Source organism: Akebia trifoliata, chromosome 11 (genome assembly GCF_017979445.1).
Source record: "Akebia trifoliata isolate Shusen 1 chromosome 11, ASM1797944v1, whole genome shotgun sequence".
NCBI classification, from domain to species: domain Eukaryota; kingdom Viridiplantae; phylum Streptophyta; class Magnoliopsida; order Ranunculales; family Lardizabalaceae; genus Akebia; species Akebia trifoliata.
This window is the reverse complement of record NC_141385.1, coordinates 14,476,457-14,490,608: the sequence shown is the minus strand read 5'-3', so window position 1 is coordinate 14,490,608 and position 14,152 is coordinate 14,476,457.

The window sequence follows — 14,152 nt, the reverse complement described above, 5'->3', positions numbered from 1 at the left end:
TTAATTTCTTATTTGTTTTCAAAAGAAAAATTATATATATATATATTTTTTGAACTATTAAAGAGTTTGTGAATACTTGAATAGATAGTCTGTCATATCATCTAAAGTGATATACTATCATGGGATGTACAGTAGGGACAATCAAACTCATATGTGGTATGGGACGCGTATGAGAGTGGAGTCACTATTGGAATCTCGATTTATTTTTCTTTATCTTTACTAGTGAACTTGTAATGTAAAAGTAATCGTATATAAATGAATTATATATTTTGGAATCACATGTACGTCTAATAGGCATAGACGAAGATAATTAGTCAGTGATCACTAATAATTTATAATAGTCGAACGATTTGACATATCAAAAAGAGACCTATTGGTTACGATCATGTCAAACAGCCAACCTGAGTCGGATAAATGGTCAACCAAGCATGATAAGTGTAGTAACCGGTTATTAAATCAAGAACTAAAAATCAATAAAGAATTGTAACATCATGTCCCGATTAGGAGTGATCTAATCGTGAATCCCAACTCTCTAATTTCACTACTCTATCATTGTGTATTATGTATCTATTACACTATTTTGATATATAAAATGAAATGCATGTTTAATGTTTCCATTTGATCAATTAGATTTGTATAAAAAGAAAATGTTATAGTGAGTACTGCTGATGATGTAATGTGAGTTTTAAAATGTTTAGTTGCTCATCCTTAACTATATATACTAGTTAATCGTAGTTTCTTTTATAAAACTTTGCATATGTTATAATGATTCAGTATATTTATTCGTTCATGTTAGGAGAGGTTATTGGCAGAAATTGTTTGCTTCCCTATTGGGTAACCATTGTTACTCACCATTTCCTTTTTCATTTTTTAATTTTAGATCCGGAGCTTGATGAGCCAGGTGTAAAACACGAGGATTATGTGATAGATTAAATAGATGACCAGAGTCCGTTACCTAGTAAGTATTGGGGTTATACCCCCTAGTGGTGTTAGTTCATTCAGGTAATATTATGGATTTTGTATGGAGTGTTAGGACTTTTGTTAGAGTGAGAAGTTTTATATAATCCTGTATTGTGTTTATCCTCTGCACTATGATTTAACTTACATGGCTAAATGTATATAAATTTTTCGCTGTTATTCTGTTCTTGTATGTATAAACAGGATATTGTAGATTTTGTTTATCAAGTGAAACATGTTAAATGCTTTTGAATGCTAACATAAAAAGAGGAGACTATATCGAAATTTTGAGTCGTCACCTTGTGCCTCGAGATCTGAGTTAGCATTTGGTGGGGCGTTACAATCCCTTTATATAATGTTTTCCATCAGAAATAACTATCTTAATAGTTGGGACATCTGTAATATTTTGTTGGTAGGGTGAGTAATAGAGAAATTATTCAATAGTAAACTCACATTTTAAATTAATAGTCTTAACATGAATGGTTAAACAAGTTAATTTATTATAAATAATATAGATTTTTAAATAAGTAAATAAAAATAAATAAAACTCAAAATATGCTAATCTTTAATAAAACAGTAATGAAATATATCAATCTTATAATAAAATTAAATAAATATAAACATGTTATAAGAATATCAATCCTAGTGGTGTATTTTATATAAATGACGAGGTATATGACCGATACAAAAGTTTCAATTTATATATCGATGTTCCAATACTTAACCAATGTGAAATTCACTGTTACTTCTTAATTTTATGGTCAGTTTGGTAATTTATCATAATTGGGTGATCGTATTTTTCGGTTCAGGTTGGTTGTAGATTCCTAACGAAGATTAATTTTTTGATTACTATAAGTTATAAATGATTCTTAACAAGCCATCTTCAGCATACCTCTATGATATACGTGTGTCCTCAATCAATCAAATCATCAAAAAATCATCTTTACATTATAATTTATTATTTTTCAAGAAAAATAAGATAATAATTTTCCAAATAGTAGGTACAATGATATTCTCAAGTGGTATCCTATACTATTAAAGAGAATATCAAACCTATATTATTCTAAATTAATTGATTTCTTTTAGAAAGAACTACTGATTAATTGTATAGGCATTTATTATTCATTTAATGGATAATAAAAATAATAATACATCTTTCAAAACTCATTTGAAATAAATTAAAATAATTTTGCCAATGTGACGACCTTCCTAGGTATTTTAGAACTATAAACATGTATATCAAAAGTAATAAACATTCAGGTACACCATCCCACAATTACCATCCTAATTGCTTCTCATGTTCTATTATATAATGCTTAAAAGTAGTTTAAACCTGAAAATTCCTTAACATAAGCACATATAACAAATAATTCCATTCTTGATTCTAACCAATTGAAAATTTCATTCTCGATTCTAAACAATCGAGATTTTCATTCTCAATTTCAAATTTAAACTTAAATATTTTATTATTTTTTTATAATTAATACCCAAAGAAAATACACTTTCAAAATAATATTTAAAATGAACACTCTACGAAAATTATTAAAAAAATCAATTTGTTTTGAATTGATTTTTTAGTTAAACCTACTCAAATTCATTTATTTTTATTCCACGATATTAATAATATTATAGAAAATATATAAAATGAATTATTCTACAATTTGATAAATAAATATTGAATTTAAATCATAATAAATTTGAAACTAGCCATCAAAATATAAATAAAACAAATTTCATTGAAAACTATATTACAAATTTGAAATTATAAACTTCTTACTTTTGCAGTTAGGTTTTACATGTCTCTATAGTATTAAAATAATTTTTCCACTAATTTTCTCAACTATTCAATAAAATATTCTATCAACTAAATATATCTTGATTTCATGGATATTTTGTTCTTCAGTATCGAAGTTTAATTCATGTCCGAAATATGTTTAAATCACAGTCAAAGATTACGTATACGAACCCACTATCAAATCTACTCGTCTCTAATTTCTATTCTCGTAGGAATGAATTTGGCGTCAGATAATATAAAATGTTAACACCTGGATACCTATTGTTAACACAACACATTTATAACTTATAATATAATATAATATAATAATAAAATAATAATAATATATAATATAATATAATAATATTAATTATATATAGTCTCTTAAAAAATTTAATAATGTTAAATAAGTCTCTCTTTTATAAATAATTATACTTACACCTAATTTTATAAAAATAATTATTTTAATATTTTAGTAAAAAAATAATTAAGCACTATATTATTTCATATATTTTTCTTTTCTCCATTATGTTTGTTACATTAGACCAATTTTATTTGTGTATCTTGAATTTTTGAAATTTCTCATCGATTTTTCTCTATTGATCAAAATACTTTTTATTAAGCCCTAAACTCTCTTGATAAAGTTAATATTTTTGTAACTTATCTTACTAAATTTAGATTTAAGTATGCTTATAATCTAAATTATGTTTTTCAATGCTTTTGAAGTCAATGAAAACGTTCACTTGACCAATAAAATTTTCTATAAAATTTTGAATTTTATCTACTTTTACTAAATATTCTATTTTTTCTATTATAATCATAGTAATGTTCTTCAAATTATACATTTCATTTTTCAGATTCTCCTTCTAGCAAATTCTTATGTTAGATCGACAATGTTATAATTTATTTTAATATTTTTTTAAAACTTAATAGAAAAATAGGTAAATATAGTGACTTAATTTCTCGATATACGTAATAAATTTTCATGGCATTACAAAATTAGTGAGTCAACTCATTGATTAGTGCACATTACTGGATTCTCAACAAAAACTTTTCTTTATATAAATGTATTCACCAACATAATCGTTAATTTGATGGGTTTACCATCTCAATAAAAAACCACAATTTTAACATCACTTGAAATATTTACACTCTCATTTTTTCAATTGAGTTAAAACTCAAATGTAAAGTGTCAAGAAAAATATTGATGGATACTTCTGTTATAGGGTAATATTGGTCCTTTTGTACTTGCCAGCTTATCTGAGAAGACATGAAAAAGTTGATCCAGTTTGAATAACCTTAATTTATGCAACGAAGATGATTATATGAAGATCCTTGCTTTCGATGCTAGCCCTTGAGCTTCACTATGGCAGACTAACACCGAGGGATTTTATGTTGTAGGGTAAAAAGTGATTCGTCATATTTTGTATGTATTTAGGGTGGATTTATAATTTTGGGGTTGATTTTTATTAGAAATTATTGGGGTAATTTGTAAGATTTGGGACTAAAAGGGCATTTGTAATTTTTTCATAACTTTGTAAAGAAGGGGGTTCATGTAATTTGAAAAATAAAGGGGGTTAATTATGATTTTTAAATACTTTAACTCTTTAAATAGAGAAAATTATTTTAGAAAAGGAGTTGGATCTTGAGTTCCTAGTGATTTTTTATTGGAGGTTGGAGACGGAGAACATGAACTATAAAGAGAAGGAGTTGTTGCTCGCCATGAGAGAGAACTCCGATTTATGGAAAATACTTCACATTTTTTTTGTAAATGAGATTGATGCACATTTAAGTAAGTCCTACTCATTTCATCTCTTTTAGTAATGAGGATATTAGAATACGACTTTGGCTTAGAATTGTTGTTATATATGAGAAATAAAATTTAAAATCCCATTTTAGGAATTCTCACTACTAGTTATTATTTCACCATCTCTTGAGCCGCTCTTTGGCGGGGTAGCATCAAGGGGGCTTTTATGTTATAGGGTAAAATTGAACTGTTGACACTCGTCAGTTTGTCTGATAAGACACGAAGAAAGTTGATCCAATTCGGGAAAGCTTAATTTATGCAACATGGATAATTACATGAAGATCCTTGCTTTCAGTGCTAGTCCTTGAGCTTCACTTTGGCGGATTAATGTCGAATGGGTTTTATATTGTAGGGCAGAGAATGACTCGTCATATTTTTAGGTATTTGGTGTGGATTTTTTGTTTTTAATAGAAAATATTGGGGGTAGTTTGTTAGATTTGCGAGTAAATGAGGCATGTGTAATTTTCTCATAACTTGGTGAAGAAGGGGGTTCATTTAATTTCAAAAATGAGAGTGCTATTTGTAATTTTTAAATACTTTAACTCGTTAAATAGAGAAGAAAGTTCTAGAAAAGGGGTTGGAACTTGAGTTGCTAGTGATTTTCTATTGGAGATGGAGAAGATGAATTAGAAAGATAATGAGTTCTCTCTCATCATGGGAGATAATTCTGGTCGTTGGAAAATACTTCAAAATATGTAATTCCTTTCTTTTCTTTTAAATTTCTTAGTAAAAACAATTTAGTTTTCTTGCAATTTCTTCTTGATTTCTTGCTCTCCAAGTTATAATAAATAAAAATTTAGATCTTAAACTTGAATTAAACACCTCATCATGTTGAGATTGGTTCCTTGATCCATTATCTTCATGATGGGAATAAGAGGATGAAGTGAAGCTCATTATCTCCCTCAATTTGCCCCAAATTGATTTGTCGCCTCGAAATGTCTTGAATTGGATAGAAACCATGGAGGGAAAACAACTCCACAGATCCATCAACAAAACATTTAGGTGAATACAATCCACTTAAAGATGGGGGGTCCTTTTGATCAAATGCTTTATGTGTAGTAGAACATTGGATCAACTCAATTGTTTAGACCACTCAAAATAACGACTTCTAACTTTTCATGTGATACATAAATTAAAAAAAAAACTACTATTTGAATCAATGGGGAAAAGGATTCACCAATTTTTAAAGGGTTGGAATGCTACAAAATTAATCAGACAATGGGGTTGTCCATGATGAACAAAGTGAAGTTGAATTTCACTAATATCATAAATAAACTTAGTCACAAAACAATAGAAAAGGTAAGTGTTTTAGCACAAAGGCATACCTTAGTTAGATGAAATAAAGAGATAAATGAGAATAAAAATTGAAAACGATATTCCTTTATAGAAATTAAAAATTTGTCAAACAAGCCTGGGCCTTTCCTTTTAGATAGTGCTCAAACTGCAACACTCAGAGAGAGAGAGAGAGAGAGTTTATTCTCTAGAATTTTTTCTTGCAAAATTGAGTGCCTTTTTTCCTTGGGATTCAATTATTTTTTTAGAAATTTTTTGAGAGAAAAAAGGGGGTGGGTATTAACTAGTTAGACTAAGAGAGAAAATAGAAGATGGTTATTGACTGAGAAAGATTGAGAGTTAGTTTTTTAATTGAATTTGAATTTAAATTTTGAATTGGTTTAGGATTGGATTTGGATTTTTGGTTCGGGTGCTATGCAATTTTGGAGTGTCTACACTATTAATAATATGAGTAATGACTACTAAAAAAAACATAATTTTGAAATTTGTTGCATCTAATGCTTGACTTCTAAGTGAAAAATAAAAGAATAAATCACATGCAACAAACATGCTAAAGGTCAGTTGAATCTTGTAGTTTTTTTTTTTTGGTCATGTATTCAATAAAATTGATGACGATACAATCCAATTTAGTGAGTTTTCATTAATACCCTTTGAAAGCACCCTCGATCCGCGGGGTGCGCGGATCCGCTTTTGACCCTTGAGGTTTGGGAGTCGCCACCTAGTTATTACGGTCTAGGAACCAAATTGACCCTACAATGGATAAAAAGGAACTAATCTACTATAGAAATCTGAATCCGGGGATCATGTTACGGGGTTGGAAGGTGTTAGGCACCAACCCCGCCCGGCCAATGCCGGTCTCTACTTATCCCAAATAGATCTACATTGCTAATGATAAACCTATATTAAAAAAAATAGAAAATAATTTACCTTTGATATGCAAAAGTGTTATTCCCTCAGATCTGGTTAGAATGGCTCCTTGTATCGTATTCCTTACTTCGTTCTATCTCCGGATCTGATTCCTGATCTCCGAGGTAAGGTATCTCCTTCTTGGATCTGAGTGCTTCAAATTTGTTGTGGATTTCTGGGATGTTTTTGAGAGATTTTTGGGTGTTTTTTAGGTTAAAATCGGAGTAGGGGTGTTAGAGAAGGAGTTGGGGCTCCAAAATTAGGGTTTTGGGGAGGTTGTGGAGGCTTCTTCACCTACTTTTCCTAGGGTTTTTTCTTTGATACGAAAATAGGGTGTGGAGGCTCCTATTTATAAAGTTTTTAGAAGCATTAGGGTTTGATTAGGGTTTCTTTTAGGGTTTCAATTAGGGTTTTAGGGTTTTGACTTTAGTCTTATGAGATTGACTTGATTAGTTTTAGATTAGGGTTTGGATTTAGGGTTTTGACCTTAGTCTTATGAGATTGACTTGATTAGTTTAGATTAGGGTTTTAATTTAGGGTTTTGACTTTAGTCTTATGAGATTGACTTTAATTTTGACTTCAGTCTTGCTTGATTGACTTTAATTTTGACTTCAGTCTCACTTGATTGACCTTGACTTCAGTCTTGCTTGATTTACTTTTATTTTGACTTTAGTCTTATTTGATTGACTTTAATATTTTGACTTTAGTCTTGCTTGATTGATTTTAAATTTTTGGAGAACCCCTTTCTATTATATCTTTAATTCTTTGGACCCCCAAATGGAGGGGTCCTTAAAGAAATATCCCACGAACCCTCAACAATTTTGCCTGAGAGTCCAATTAATTGATTTTTTAGGTTCAACTTTTTAAATTAATTTCATTAATGTTTCACTTTAATTATTTAATGTTTTATTTATTAATTTCAAAATTTTTAATTATGAAAATTGTGAAATTACCGTTTTGCCCTCAGAGAGGATTTTTTACGTTTTAAGTCGTTTTTCAATGTTCCAAGATGTTTTGGAATCAGTTTTTCGTAAGGAATTCAATGGGAATGTTGGTTTTTGTCATTTATGAAGTTTTTTGTATGAAATGATCGTGAACTTTATGAGGGGTATTTTCGTAATTTTGTCAAAATTTGTGAAAATTAGCGAAGTGGTTTACTTGGTTTCGATTTATTGTTTTATGTGTTTGAGTGGGTTTTCCTAAGCGTAATGCAGGCTCTAGAGTTGTTTTGATGTTAGGGGTATTTTTGTAATTTAGTGATTTTTATCGTGAAGCTTCTTTTTTTATTTGCAAGATGATGATTTATATGTTTCTGGGGTCGTATTTTCCTAGCGTAGCGTGGTTTCTAAGTTTTGTCAGTTCGAGATATCTCATTCGAATTTCTGAAACATATCTGGTAACAAAATAAAGCATTGGAATAGACATCCATCATTGTGAACCTTTGCGATCGGGTCGACGACTTGATTAATCAGGCGGATGCAAAAATGGGGTGTCTACACCCTTTACTAATGGCAAGAAAGTATAGAACAAAATGGATTTAAGGATTTTAACTTGGGATAAAATGATTTATGATAAGAAAAATACTGAAGTGACAGCAAAATTCATTATGTTTCACACTAGGTTGATGTGGATGTGTGTCCAAAATTATAAATGCTTTGATCGAGAAACGACTGCAAAATACCAATGGCACTCATAATAATATTTGTTACTAAGGAATGAGGAAATAGAGAATAAAATATTTTTAAAGAATTCAAAATGAGAGCTTTGGAAATACATACGTCCGCTGCCCAATAGTAGGACCAAGTACACTACATACTTCAAACAGCCCCCGTGCAAGTTAGAAAGATAACAACTCCTTTAAATACCTTAATCTCAATGGAGATGCTTCCCCGTGGTAACATGAGTAGGATGGCTATAAATTAGAATAATGGAATGTACTTCCACGTGGCAATCATGGACAAATGATGTTACAAATTAAAATAAATGAAGATGCTTCCACGTGGCAACCATGCGCAATGATTATTAAAACTTAGAAAGTTTTTACTGCGATTCTCACAATTCTGATGTATATATATATATATAATTGTAGATGATTTTTACTTGTATCGTGAGGAAACACATCTATGGTTATGTGCACATCCCACGTTAGATTTATGAGAATCGCAGTAAATACTTTTTATCATTTCAGCATTTTCCATAGAATAAAGGGTGTATTTCCGTGACGTAATCATGAGCCCAACAATTACGTGGCGATCCAACCATTATTTTTAAGTTATATTAAACCCAATCACGTATTACGTGTTGCATCCATCCTTTGCCTTGCATTTTCTTTTTCTTTTGGGATCAAGATAGAAGGATAAAGGAAATAAATTAGGAGAGAAATTACTTCAAAAGAGATGGTAGAAGATAGACAAATAAAACTGAAAGGGTATATGTGAATATCATTTTTCTATGTAATTTAATTTGATGATACATGTAAAATAATTAATCATTTAATGAGTTTGTACATAAAAATATAAAAAGTCGACTAATTTCTTATGACATGTAATTAATTTATCAATAATAATAAATGAGTTGGCATAGAAAGTAAGTCGACTAGTTCAGATATAAAAAAAATAAGTAAACACAATAGTGAATAACAATTGAACAATTTATGTTATGTAGATGAGTAATAATTGTCTTGACATAATAATGCATCGATTAAAATTAATACAAGAATCAGTTATAAGTTCGGATTATAAAATATTCGAACACTATGTAAAGTTCATTCTTACACATTACTACTCGATGAAATTAGGATTCTACCATTGGTGGTAGGTTATTTCTTAGAAGGCATTCAATCAGTACAATGCTAAGAATACGCATTAACTTCACATAGACTACTTAGTAAAAATATTAAAATAAAATTTATTTTATTTTTTTACAAGAAAAGTACCCACAAGCTCGAATGTTTTATTTTATTCACATTAAAAAGGAATCATGGTTCCAATCATAATTAATGCAAATTGATATTTTGGAAAGTGCATTCAAGAAACCAATTTAAATTTTATCTAAATAGAATTGTTTCACCTACTAGATGATAATTTGTCATGCTTAACACATGTCTTCCATATGGGCATTCTTATTAAATTGTGACAATAATAAACATATTCAAAACTATAAATACAAGAATGCAAAAGAAAAAGTCGGTTAGGTGATCAAATATTAAAGATCGTATTTACTTTTCTTAAACCATGACCTAAAAATATATTTATGATCACCAGAATTTTTATTTCTTAAAAAAATTAATGTTATGACTAGTGACTGACTTAATCATCTAAACATCCTTCACTAGCATGGCACAAATGAGAACTACAAGTGATAAGTAGTTGGAATCCAAGAAAATTGATTGCATGAGGAATTTATCTGAATTTGTACCAATCTTGAGGGATGTTTGGGTTTTAATCACCATAGTATTCTGGAGAGGTGTAGAAGAGGAAAGAAAATAAAATTGAAATGGTATTCTTGAAAAGGAAGTAAAGAGGAAAGTTAATAAAAGTATCCTCAAGATTCATAGGGAGATTAAGAAAGTAAGATCCACCAATGTATTTTATATTAACAAGAGTTTGTTTGTGCCACAATCACATGTATCCTCTTTGGGGTTGGGGGATTAAAGGAGGGAAAATAAATAAATTAGAGGAGTTATTATTAGAAAATCTTTGGGGATAAAGGAGGTAAAATAAAAAAGATAATAAAGTTGGAGGGGTAATATTAAAAAAAAATATCAAAGAAAAAAGGGAATAAAGTTATGGGTGTTTTTGGAAAGAGGGATAAGAGAAAATGTAAAATCTATCTTTGAGATACATTGATTGTTTATGGTGTATAAATCTTGAGAAAAAAAAAAGTGAGACTCACTAATGTGTTTTATCATATATATTAAAGTTTGCTCGGATGAACATCCTCTTTAGAGTTAAAGAGATAGATGATGAAAAATAATAAAATTAAGGGGGTATTATTGAAAAATGGTAGAAAAGCAAAGAGAATAAAGTTGGAATTGTATTATTGAAAATGAAGAGATTAGGTAAGATAATAAAATTAAAAAGGTGCCTTTGATATTCATAAAAAGATTTAATCCTAAAATATAGTAGGAACTACCATTGTGTTTTATTATATATATATACCCAATCGAGAAGAACATGGTAAGAGGAATGTAGGGTGACCCTCTAGCACTGTCCGGAGTCTATTAGTATATCATGAATCCTCTCGAAAGACATTAATATATACACCACTCTTTCACACCATGTCACCTAATTCAGATTTGGGTTTATGATTCTCAATTTGCCACCTTAGAACAAATCAATTTGAAAATGTTGGAATATATCTAATATTTGATCATAACCCAAAAACAAGGATGTCTCTTATATGCACCAAAATTGTCGATGAAATTATTTCCACGAATCTAGTGCAAACCGAATCATGAATCATAGTAAGAACGAATCCAATAATAGGGTTTTCACACATTTTTAATATGCATAAACACCTAATAAAGGAGAGTGCTTGCCAACCTGGGTAGTTGTACATAGTAAATATATCATGGTTCTCATGAATCATGTGATACATGTATACTTTTAAATCATAGTTTTAAAACTCATTGACTCGACTCACAACTTGGTTTAGTTGAGTTGACTCAATTGAATTCGGAGGTGACTTGATCCAAAAACTTGATAGAGCCAACTTGTCGAGTCAACTTGACAATTCATTGAATCAACTCATCAGCTCGCTTGATTAAAGTTGAAAAATACACTAGGTCTGTAACACCCCGTGTTTTTAACTCGTATCTTGAGGAGATCATATAGTATTTGTTCGAAGAATATTCTAAAAAGAAAATTTATAGTCAAGTACCCGGATTATGCTATGTTCATTTTTGTTGAAAATCGACTTCGCCATTAGTTTCAAAACAATCGAAATATATACTTTAGCCTATAAGCAAGTTTGAATTCAAGAGCCGATGAAAAAGTTAACAAATCCTCGAATTTCGCGTTGAGCGGGATCCAAAATAAGAAATTTTCGTTAGAAGGAGAATCAGGAAGATTCGACCACACCATTAGGACGGCAACGAAAAATTATTCAAAATGGTATACTCGTTTATCATTTTCCGAATCTAGATAGTTAAGTTACGATCGAAACTAGAAATGATGGAAAATTACAAGTATGTCCTCACCCTTGTTATAAAAGAAAACTGATTTTTTTTAATCCATTCTCTTTTTTCTCCAAAGCACCCAAACTCAGATTTTTCTCAAATCTAGAGTTCTCCTTTTTTCTCCTCAAGATTCGTTGAGAACGAAGGACCGTTGAACCCCGACGAAGAAGACAAAGTTGTTGGCTATGACGATAGCTACAACCTTACCCTCATTGTTAACCCATTCACGTTCGTTTTCCTCACCCTCCATCAGAAATCAACGAGTAACTTAGGATATCGTCATACTCAGAGCTTCACCTTTTTAGTAGAGGCTCGTCTTCTAGAGTAGAAGTAAAGGAGAGTGCCATCGTCGAAGGAGTTGCAAACCTTCGCTCACTTTGCACCAAACTCAGCTCAATAATAACTCTCTTGCCACCACCATTGATTCTTGTACGAGTTTATCACCTTTGGCGTCCACAAACCAAGTAGGGGACTTTCAATTTCTATTGGTAACTTTAGATTTATGAAAATGTGCATTTAAGGATTTTTATTGAAAATGTGTTGTAGTTGTAAATCGTAGAAAACTTTTGTTTAGTTTTAAAATTCATGGTAGAAGTAGTTGTTTTAATGTGTTTTATCGAATTTTGATAACAAACTCGTGGGTGGGTCGAATGGTTCGAAGAATGGAAGAAGAAATCGAAAAGGGGATCGAAAACTCGAAAGTTTGGGTGAGGTTCAGGTTGTCGGCGGGAAGGGTCGGTGCCACCGGCACCTACCGAAGGCATTCTGTCGATCCCACCAACAGAATGGAGCTTCTGCCACCGACGAAATCAAGAGAAAATTTTATACTGTCGGCAGGAGGCGTCGGTCCTACTGACATCTGTCGATGACCAATCTATCGGTCCCACCAACAGAACTATGGTTCTACCACCAACCATCTGCCGACAGAAACAGTTCTTCAGAACTGACTTCTGTCTTTTGTGTTGCCCCCTCTCACACCTCATACATGTTCCCCACCCTTCATTTCATTAAAAACATTTTTCATTTACTTTAAGTTTCTTTAATGAAATTAAGGTTTTACCCTCCATTTCGGAACAATGGGAATGGTTTCGAGATCCGAATCTCAAAGGATCAAAATCCAAATTTTGGTTTCAAGAACAAAACGTATATTTCGACATTTTCGATAAATTTTTAAAATGTAATAACTTTCGCATTACTTTGAATTAGATTACAAAAATCATATGATGTCAAATCTCGTGATCGAGACTTTCATTTCTAAAAATCCATTTTTTATTTCGAGAACTTTGAAAAATTGAGTTTCCGACACTTAGCCAAAATTTTACAAACTTTCCTTATTTTTACCAACTTTGGTCCCGTACATCGTCGAGACCTCGTTTTAAATAAACTTTGATGATTTTCGATGGGAAAAATAAAAAATAATTTTGAAAAGATTGAAAATGAATGATTTGACTTGAAGAAACGAAAAGTGAAAATGTCGAGAGAATGAAAAAGGGAATGAACGGTAAAATGTCAGAATCACACTCGAGGGGTGATGTCTGTACTTTACACTGTATGTTGTATGTAGGTTGGTGAAAGGATATTCAGGTTATTAATGAAAGGGTTGCATGTTTATTTACGATTATGTTAGCGCGTGCGCTGAGTACTGTTATTTATTTTTAGGTCGGGTGGCCACAGTTGCATGGTAGGAACTGATATTCATTCTCAACCCTGTTCTGTTAATTTCTCTTTTGTTTTAAATGAAAATTCATATATATATATATATATACATAGTTATTTTGTAAACTGTTAAAGGGTCTGTGAATGCCTAAAGGGATAATGCGTCACATCTTCTGGAAGGGTGCACTATCCTAGGATGTATGGTAGGGACCACCAAGCTCATACGTGGTATGGGACGCGTATGAAAGTGGAGTCACAATTGGAATCCGGGTTCATTCATTTCTTATCTTTACAAGTGAACATGTATTGTACAGGTAGTCGTATACAAGTGGAGTGTTATTTTGGGAATCACATGCATGCCTGATAGGCATAGACGAAGATGATTGGTCAGTGATCACTAACAATCTAGTAGTAGTCGAACGTTCTAACACATCGAAAAGAGATCCATTGCTTACGGTCACATCAAACGGCCCGCTTGAGCCAGATAAATGGTCACCAGTGTGGTAAGAGCAGCGACCGACCACAAAATCAGGAATTAAAAGTCAGATTTATGTTGTAACATCATGTCCCGACTGAGAGC